Raw genomic sequence first — 9,875 nt, 5'->3', positions numbered from 1 at the left:
AATGTGCATTTCTCCAACACTGTTCCATATTAGAAGATCTCTGCCTCCTACATAAGGGGAAGTCCTCCAGTAAGGAATTTGCTGTTCACCGGCTGCTTTTTGTGCTAAAGATTTAAAAAATTACGTGATATATAAGGATGTCACACTGCCAGTCTGAAGATTACCTCCTAGAAATTCTTACTGAGGTGTTAAAAGTATCTAATGGGATACCCCATTAGAGACAAGATTCATGGCTATGCAATAATTTTAGGATTATTAGAAATCTGTCTTGACATGTACAAGAAGTCATTCTACAGAGAAAGAGGAACCTATCCTAACTGGTTAGAAATAAAGAAGGGAAGGGCACCTGGGTAGCTCAGTTAAGCGCAGTTAAGCATGGGACTTCGGCTCAGGCCATAATCTTGCTGTTCAAGCCCTGCATTGGGGTCTGTGCTGATAGCTCAGAGCCTGGAGCCTGCTTCAGATTCTGTGTCTCCCTCCTTCTCTGTCCTCCCCCCATTCGCGCTCTGTCTCTGCCTGTCTCTCTCTCTCTCTGTCTCTCTCTCTCTCTCTCTCTCAAAAATAAATAAACATTAAAAAAAACTTTTTAAAGAAATAAATAGAGAAGGAAGATAAATATGGCCAGAGCTATGATAGCCAAATTTCTCGTTACAACTTTGTATGATCAAAATATAGGCAATGAGAAGTATATAAAAAAGAAAAAACATAGTAAGAAGTGAATTAAACATCAAAAACTCAAGGACATGTGAATAAGGAAAAGACTTTCTCTTGAGAAAATTAAGAACTGAAACAGATGATGCATCATAACCAAGTTATAGGAAGTATCTTTCCTGAATAATGTAAAAAAGAAATATTTAATGCCAAGTGATGCAAAGGGTTACAAAAAATAGTACTTTCTTTTTTTAATTCATTTAAAGAAATATAAAAACAGATCCTTATAGGTTAAATATAGCAGGTTTATAGAGGCAAGGTAAGATTTAGCTAACATAGCAATTTAACTCACTCTTCTCTCTTTGAATGTTATAATTTTCAGTAGTTATAAGCCAAAAAAGCTTTCCTATTTTTAGCGTTAGTGTTCCACATGAAAATATTTTCTGTGTTTTGGAAAGGAATTTGGACATGATATTGCAGTCACCTGCAAATTAAGTCTTGAGAAACAAGGGAAAATGGTATTTCTCTAACCTAAAGGAAAAGGTATCTCAATGAATACCTACAACATGGAATTCTGGAATTCATAAAAGTGATGGAGCTTTTAATATTTATGACAAATGATTCACCTAATTGAGAACAAGAAGGTTTGTGTAAATTTTACAATATGCCATTATTTTTCCAATTTTAGAAACTTACAAAATCAGGCTTCATTTGAACATACTGTAAGTGTTTTGGCATTGTGTGTAGGCCAGATTTTAAGGGGAAACAGTGAGTTTAGTATCTCCTCCATGACACATTTGAATGGCCACTCCCAAGTAATTCCAGCTTTCAAAAACTGTAGAATTTCCAGCCACAGACAGCAAATGGATTTCATTCACTGATGTTATTCACAGCTATGAGTGTTTGAAAACTGGACAGCAGTAACTATAACTAACAGAGCTATATTTTGCCAGGATTTTTGAATTCACTTGTTCCATTTGTGGTTAGTGCAATCGTATCTCACCTATATCTCTGCATATTGGCCCTCAGCCTCAAATCTCTTGCCATCTTATTCATACTGCATACAACTGTAAGGGTTTTGCTTATAGAATGGAATTTCACAAAATATGCTGCAGGAGAGAGAAAGAAAGAGGTATTAAAAAAAAAGAGGGTTCTGTGATCATACACATTTAGGAAACAGGAAGTTAAAAAATATTAACAGGCTTAATGCAGTTTTTCTGTGCCTTTAATCCACTTTGTGCATGAAGGAAATAGGGAGTGCAGCATACCCTGTATTTGTCTAATCACAAATCTTCACTTGTGGGATTAGTGTTCCTCTGAGTCTAGAAGCAGTTTTCAAATTGCTGTTCCAAAATAAAGAAGCAAACCTGCTCAAAGATTTTTATGGTCCCATTTAAGAAGTCCAGATTCTTTAGTATGATACCCTGTATTGTTTACAAAGTGCCCCAATTCATTTTTTATACATCTTTGGCCAAATTGCCCCCACTTTCCCTATGCCCTCACCATTTTGACCCACTTGAAATTCTTGTAGTTTCACATTTCTTTGCCCTCTATCACTGTCCCTTTCAGCCTAAAATGCTCTTTATGATACTTTTCTTCAGCCTTGAAAGCCTTACACCAACTTTATTTCCTTTGTAAATCCCTGTTACCCTCTTCCCCACTTCTCATCTGTACTCCTAGAACACCTTAGTCTCACCTCTCCTGTAGAATTAGCAAAAGATGTTACCATGGAGTTGCATCTTTGTCTCCCCCTCTAGATTCTGAGGGTACCCTGGAGGCTGCTTTGCTCTTATTTATATTTATACTACCAACACCAATTACAATGCCTGAAACGTGGTAGTTGATTTATTAAATCGTAGTTCAGAACAACAAAATAATAAATCGTAGCTAAAAACAGACAAATATATACGTGCGTGTATATAATGGGTTTTGTTTTCCTTTTAGTGAAGACTCTAGTACTGTTTCAGTCTATAAAAATAGAGAATTAAGCCAATTTCTTAAGCAATTAATGTCTAAATACTAATTATCTAAGAATCTGATAATTCACATTTGTGGTGTAAATTCAGTCTGATTGGATAATTCTATTAATCCACCATAAGTTTTAGAAGTCTAAAAAAACTCATGTCCAAACAACAATTAAGATTCTTTAATTGTTAAAATTATTATTACTACCATCAAAAACAAGTTTGCATTATGGAGGAAAATATTCTAGTAAAGTTTTAATCCATAACACAAATGATTCATAGCTTAGTTAGTTCTTCAAACACATCATGGCTTAAAGAGAATTAAGTGTCATGCCATGCTCTAGGTGAAGAAATTTCAGTTATCTTTTTAAAAAACTTAGAAAAAGAACTTTCTAAAGCGAGGTTGCCATATACATCCAGGAGCACTACTATTCTTTAACTGAGAAGTTACATCATCTGTTGGATGCCCACCCAGGATACCTCTGAGGATAGCGTAATAACATACCAGGGTAATGAGAATACTCTACTAATGAGGACAGTTACAAGTATGAATTTAGGCTGATAAAAATAACTAGTGCTGTCATGACTTAACCACAAATTGTGTGTGTGTGTGTGTGTGTGTGTGTGTGTGTGTGTGTGTTTTCCTTTTGGATGTTAATTAATCATTTAATAGGCCACAGATGTGTCACACAGTTATTTTCTCAAAATTAACTTTCCTTTTTGAATTAGCAAAGTGAGTTGAAAATGCAACTACATTAAAAGAAAACTCTGGGTGCTAAAATGATTTAATTTTATGTATCTAAATTCTGCATAAAACTTGATTTAGGACCCTAATATCTTGTTCTAATACAGGGAATTTTTACAAGATTATTTGAGTAGATAAAGTCATATAACACTCTGGTAAATATGCTACAATCTGAGTTAACCAAAGAAAAAGTGAAAGAAACGTATGTGAGCTAGACTGAATCAAAACCTACTCTTTAGAAATGGTGGGCAAAATACAAAATTGTTCATTTCTCCCCACACCTCTTTTTCTCTAAACTTCTGAAGGCAATTCACTTGAGTTGCATAGAAAATGCTTTTAGAAGAGTTGAGGGTTGTTTCAATTATAACCTCCCCCAAACTGTCAGAGTATAGCCTAGTAAGAGAGTAGAAAAAGAAACCAGATTGAAAGTTTAGCCAGGATGTGAGTAAACTCAGGATGTGACATAACATAATGGGAAAAAATGGACAAAGAGAAATGACAAATTTTCTTCAATATTAAAAAAGGGACGTGTACTTTTATTTTTTATTTTTTTTAATTTTTTTTAACGTTTATTTATTTTTGAGACAGAGAGAGACAGAGCATGAACGGGGGAGGGTCAGAGAGAGGGAGACACAGAATCTGAAACAGGCCTCAGGCTCTGAGCTGTCAGCACAGAGCCCGACGCGGGGCTCGAACTCACGGACCGTGAGATCATGACCTGAGCCGAAGTCGGCCGCTTAACCAACTGAGCCACCCAGGCGCCCCGGGACGTGTACTTTTAAAAGCAGTGAACTACTGGGGAGGAAAAGCTGCCTAGTGCTTATGTGTGTGAGTCTACAAACATGATAATCATAGCACACGTCCATTTTCCTTTTCCATGTCAGTGAACCAGCCTATTCAGCAGAATCTGTCAATAACTTTCTTGCCTATATCCATACAATGGATATGACTCATTCATTAAAGATAACTACAGGGGTAAATAGCCACAGAATCTACCAAGAAGTGAAATGCAACACAAAGTTGCATATATTTTATTCCATACATTTGATGCCTTTAAATTTCATGCCAAGCAAATTTACGTGGGATTTTTTGTAATGACCAAAGAATATCTAAATCAGTTAAAAATGAATAGATCGGATCATTATCTGGGTAAATCATTTCCATTTACTGATTCTTTGACTCTAAACACATTTTTAAAAATAATGAAAATTCAACTGACATTGCAGGATTATACATTGGGCTATCATGAACCTCACTGTCCATTATCAGTTTGTCCTGATAATGACATTGCTTACAGTGGCTGCAATGTGTGGAATAATAAACATTTAAAATACACACATACACATATTTAACCGGACAGTAATAATACATAAAAATATAGCTGTTGGAGGGTTCCTGGGTGGCTCGATCGCTTAAAGTGTCCAACTACTGATTTCGGCTCAGGTCATTATCTCGTGGTTTGCCAGTTCTAGGGCCATGTCGGGCTCCGCACTGACAGTGTGGAGCCTGCTGGAGATTCTCTCTCTCCCTGTCTCTTTGGCCCTCCCCCATTTGTACTCTCATTCTCTCTCTAGATAAATAAAATAAACATTAAATTTATTTTTAAAATAGCTGTTGCTACTAAATAACATCTTCTCCCAAAGCGTGATGACAATTACATAAAGTTCTCTCAATGTCAGAACCTTTAGAAAAATAAAGCAAATTATTTTCTTGACCCGAATCCTACATTATTTAAATGCCTTTCCCAAAGATGTGCCCAAGAGAAGACACCTGATCTTCAGAGTATGGTATAATAGTTATATTTCTAGGTATCTTTTTTCTTATGAATTAACCATGCTAATCTTGCCATACGGTATATTAGAGGCTATGTTGTTGAATTTACAGTCCAAAGACATGTTTCATTTTGTTTTGTTTTGATTTGGTTTGGTTTTTCCGGCTCTGCCACTAACAACTAAAATTTCTTCATAACTAAATAAAGACATTAGCTTAAGTGATCTATAATATACCTCCTAATTCTAATATTCTGTGCTTCAGTTATTGTTGCATGGGTCTTCTTTTGCTAGTTAAGCCCTAAATACCAAAAGCATTTAGATTATCTGGCACCTTCTGAAATCCAGTATCACAGTAAATCGTTGAATAAACACACAGCCACAATTTAAAATACTTAATTTCTGTGGTGAATTTGTAGAAATATATTTAGGTTTTCATGGTCTTTAGCAACCATATCTCAAAAGTCCGCAATATAAACATATTTTTAAATTTGCAATTGGTAAAATATCACATAGTATAATATTCAGAAGGAACAAAAAGTTATACCCCCCAAAAACAGTTGTACAAAGAAAAGTAGATCTTTTTCTCACACCGTCGCTCAGCTCCCCTCACAAAATACAAAGATTTTAAGTTATTTTCTGTGTATATTTTTTTAAAGATAAGCTATGTGTGTACAAGTAAAGAGGCATATACAAATACTATGCAGATGTGTAAGTGGAAAAGTCAGGACGGCACTGCAAATGCAATGTTCTCCTTCCTAGAACAACTCAGGCCCACACAAATATGAGCTAAAAATAGATAAAGGGTGATTTGAAAAATTTAGCAATTGATGATGCTGTCGAAACAGAAAATAAAAAGATGAAGATCTGTTAAGGTTGATTTTAGGCACAGCAAAAGTCTGAAAAGAAAGCTGCTTTGCCTTTGCAAGGTGGTGGAGTAGACATAATACTGACTTCATCATCAGACAGATCTGGGTTTAAAACCTGTGTTTGCCCCTTATTAGCTGTATGGCCTTGGGGAAAATTATTAGTTCTCTGGGCCCATTTCCAACTTCTGAAATGTGATGACAAGTTACAGTTCATAATCTAATCCTGAGGATCTTGTAAGATAGGGTTTATATGAACTTTTACATATAGAATTCTGGTTTTCACTGCTTTGAAAATCACACACTTTAATATCTTCCACATCCATTTAGAAAAAGAGAGAAATCAGAGCCCCTGGGTGGCTCAGTCGGTTGAACATCCAACTCTTGATCTTGGCTCAGGTCACGATCTCACAGCTCGTGCGATCAAGCCCCATGCTGTCAGTGCAAAGCCTGCTTGGGATTCTCTCTTTTTCTCTCTCTCCCTATCCCTCCCTTGTTCACTTCTCTCCCTCTCTCTCTGCCCTTCCCCCCCTTATCTCTCTCAAAAATGAATAAACTTTAAAATAAAAATGAAAAAAGAGAGAAATGAATGAATACTGCAACAACAAAAATCAAGTAGATAGAATAAAACTGCATAATAACACTCCCCAACAGTCCTGTAAAATCTCATGTTGAATACAATGGGGAATCATCTCCTAGCCTCCCAGAACTCCCAGCAGCCAGCCCACTGTCCAGGTTCACCACTATCATTCCATCAGCCTTGTAATAACCTGTGTCTTTCTTTTCCTGATTGATTATTTTTAAATCTCACTTACTATTAACCTGGTAGGGTTCTCCCATATAAGAAAATTAAGATAATTTTTCTTCTATGAGAAGAATCATTCTTTATCTTCAATAAAAAGTTAAATTACTGTCGGTATACTCCATTTACCAAAGCACATGCACTGAAAATATATTTTAGAACTATGACCTTTTGAAACAAAGACTTTCTAATGACTATCTTGAAAATGTCCAGAAGAAACAGCTATCCAGAATAATACAATACCCATTTTACCAGAAGGTTGCAAGTTTAGTGTATACGTGAGAAAGTCCAATTGGAAAAGTGGGCTGTTTATAAACATGCGTATCTAAATTAGCCTTGAAATAATCAGTTTTTTGACCTAGAGGCACTTTGGGCTTGCTCATCAAGGGCTACACCCTTTTTCGTAATCTACTCTAATAATTTTATCTCATTGAGATGTATTACATCATTCCCCTGATACTGATTTTTAAGGGATGTTTAATTCTCTCAACGTGAAGTTATTGAATCAAAAAGAAATGAACAAAAAAACAAATAAATACAGAGAAACCTCCAGTGTCATGGGTAGCAAGAATTTATTAAAAGTTTTTCTTCTTTCTCTCACTTGTACCACCAGAAGAAATGCAGGGAAAGATAGTGACAAGCCCAGGCCTTGGATTAAGCAGCACAAACTCTCCCAGATACCCTTGAAATAAGTATAAATATGAGTGATTCTGGCAGGGGCCCCCTGAATATATCAGTTAGATAACTGTTTTCATAAATTCCACAGATCTGTGGCAGTAACAACATTAATGTAGAAACAAGGGCAAAGAAAGTATCATTTTTATGAAACTATAAATGGTAAGTGTTATAAATAAGGTCATGATAAACTGTGCTTAATCAAAATTAAACATGAAGGTCTGGTTCAGGGTCAAAGAAGCATAAGCATTCTGCAGAACACAATCTGTCATTTTTGTGACTTTGCTCATTACTAGAATATACCCTTGGACCACCTCTGATATGTACCTACTTAGAAATTAGACGGAAACTTGAGTTAAAGGTTTATATAGACGTAAGATTTTTTTAAAGCACATTTAAAAATCTTGAATAATTACTGCATTTTCAAAATGGCGTAAATTTGCAATAGAATGTACATAAATGAGTGTGCATGGTGTTTAATAATTTTTAGAATAATTTATATGAGCACAGGACCCTATGAAGGATTAATAACAAAGACCATTAACAAGAAGATTACTCATCAACACCATAAAAAATAAATACAACTTTTTGTATCTAGGTTCCTCTCCACCCTCAATCTTTTTTTGTTCTCTCTAAATCTCCCTCTAGCTCCAAACAATATTGTTTGAATCTCCTTACAAATTTAGCTAAGGAGAACAGTAATTTCTACAAGCAATCAAATACCTCACGTAAAACAATTAGGACTTTAATATTTTTTTTCTTTTAATTATGTTTACACTCTCTTCTGCCTCAAAGTAGTGGCCAATCACATTTTGTTTATTTAAAAAATGGGGAAAATAAAATGTCTGGTAACCTAAGCTAGGTACGACTAAATATACTTTAAGGAAGAGTTTGCCTTAAAGGAGACTAAAAACCATTTTGTCCAGCATTTTAAATATTGTTTATAATGTTACATGTTTAATTATGTCCTAATTTTTGATAATAATAAAAACTAATGGTAGCTATTATTATACATAATAAATAGAAAAACCAGATTGAAATTAGACAAAATGTAATATACTTAAACTGAAGTTACTGAGGATAGAACTGTTTTATACAAGTAAATATTACTAGGAAGTTTAGATTAGCTATGTTCAGTGATGTTTTCAAGAGATCCTGAAAACCGTTCCTTGGGAGACATTTGCCACCTGACCTCTGTTACAAGAATGGAGCTTCCATATGCCTGTTCCTTCATGAGCAACAAGTGAGGCTCAGAGAGACATTTTCCCACCCATTTTCAGAGCTTCTCTGAATCCTAAACCAGGTGCATATCAAAGCACACTAGCTTCTCCTGCAGGATGCCCCATTACTGAAAGGTGGAAGCCTGGAGGTAGTGACAGGATCATTAGTACACCTTCACTGTCCTAACTCGGGATTATATCAACTTCTCAGCCATATATGAGGGACCTTGATCACCTCCCATTTCACTCTGGTGCATTACATTGATGGTATCATACTGATTGGATTAAGTGAGCAGGAAGTAGTGATGATTCCAGACACATGAGTGAAACAATTGGGTGCCAATAGGTAAGAAATAAATCCTACAAAAAACCAGCAAAATTTCTGTGAGTCAGTTGTCTGGGACATATCCCTTTCAGAATGACTTACACGTTGCTGTGTCTGGCTCCCCCTACCATTAAGAAGGAGACACAATGCTACTAAACCTCTTCGAATTTTGAAGACAACATATACAGTAAAACGTTGGATTGTATGTAACTTGTTCTGTGAGTGTTCTGCAAGATGAGCAAACATTTCTAATAAATCTTAACTTGATAAACGAGCCATGTCTTGCAACAGGAGCATTACGTGATCCCAAACATCACATGATCACAACTGAGTCAATGGTTCTTGAAATTCACATTGATATACAAGTGCTTTGGATTATAATCATGTTTCAGGAACAAATTATGCTCACAAACCAAGGTTTTACTATACTTCATTTGAAGGTGACATTACAACCCATTTACAGAGCAACCTGAAAAGCTGACCATGCTTGGTGGGGTCCAGAACAGAAGAAGACTTTGCAACATGCCCAGGCTGCCATGTAAGCCTCAGTGCCATTTGGACTGTATGACCTTACAGAACTGAAGGTGCTTAAATCATTCATGGCAAACAAAGATGTATGAATGGCGGGGGGCTTTGACGGTCCTTAGAGGTGAAGTACAGTACAAACCATTAGGATTTTGGACCAAAACTATACCTTTTCCAGTAGAAAACCACAACTACTATACTCTTAGGGGGCGCCTGGGTGGCGCAGTCAGTTAAGCGTCCGACTTCAGCCAGGTCACGATCTCGCGGTCCGTGAGTTTGAGCCCCACGTCAGGCTCTGGGCTGATGGCTCAGAGCCTGGAGCCTGTTTCCGAT

Source organism: Puma concolor, chromosome B2, assembly GCF_028749965.1.
Source record: "Puma concolor isolate L17-30 chromosome B2, mPumCon1.1.hap2, whole genome shotgun sequence".
In the NCBI taxonomy this organism is placed as follows: Eukaryota; Metazoa; Chordata; class Mammalia; order Carnivora; family Felidae; genus Puma; species Puma concolor.
This window is presented reverse-complemented; position numbering follows the sequence as displayed.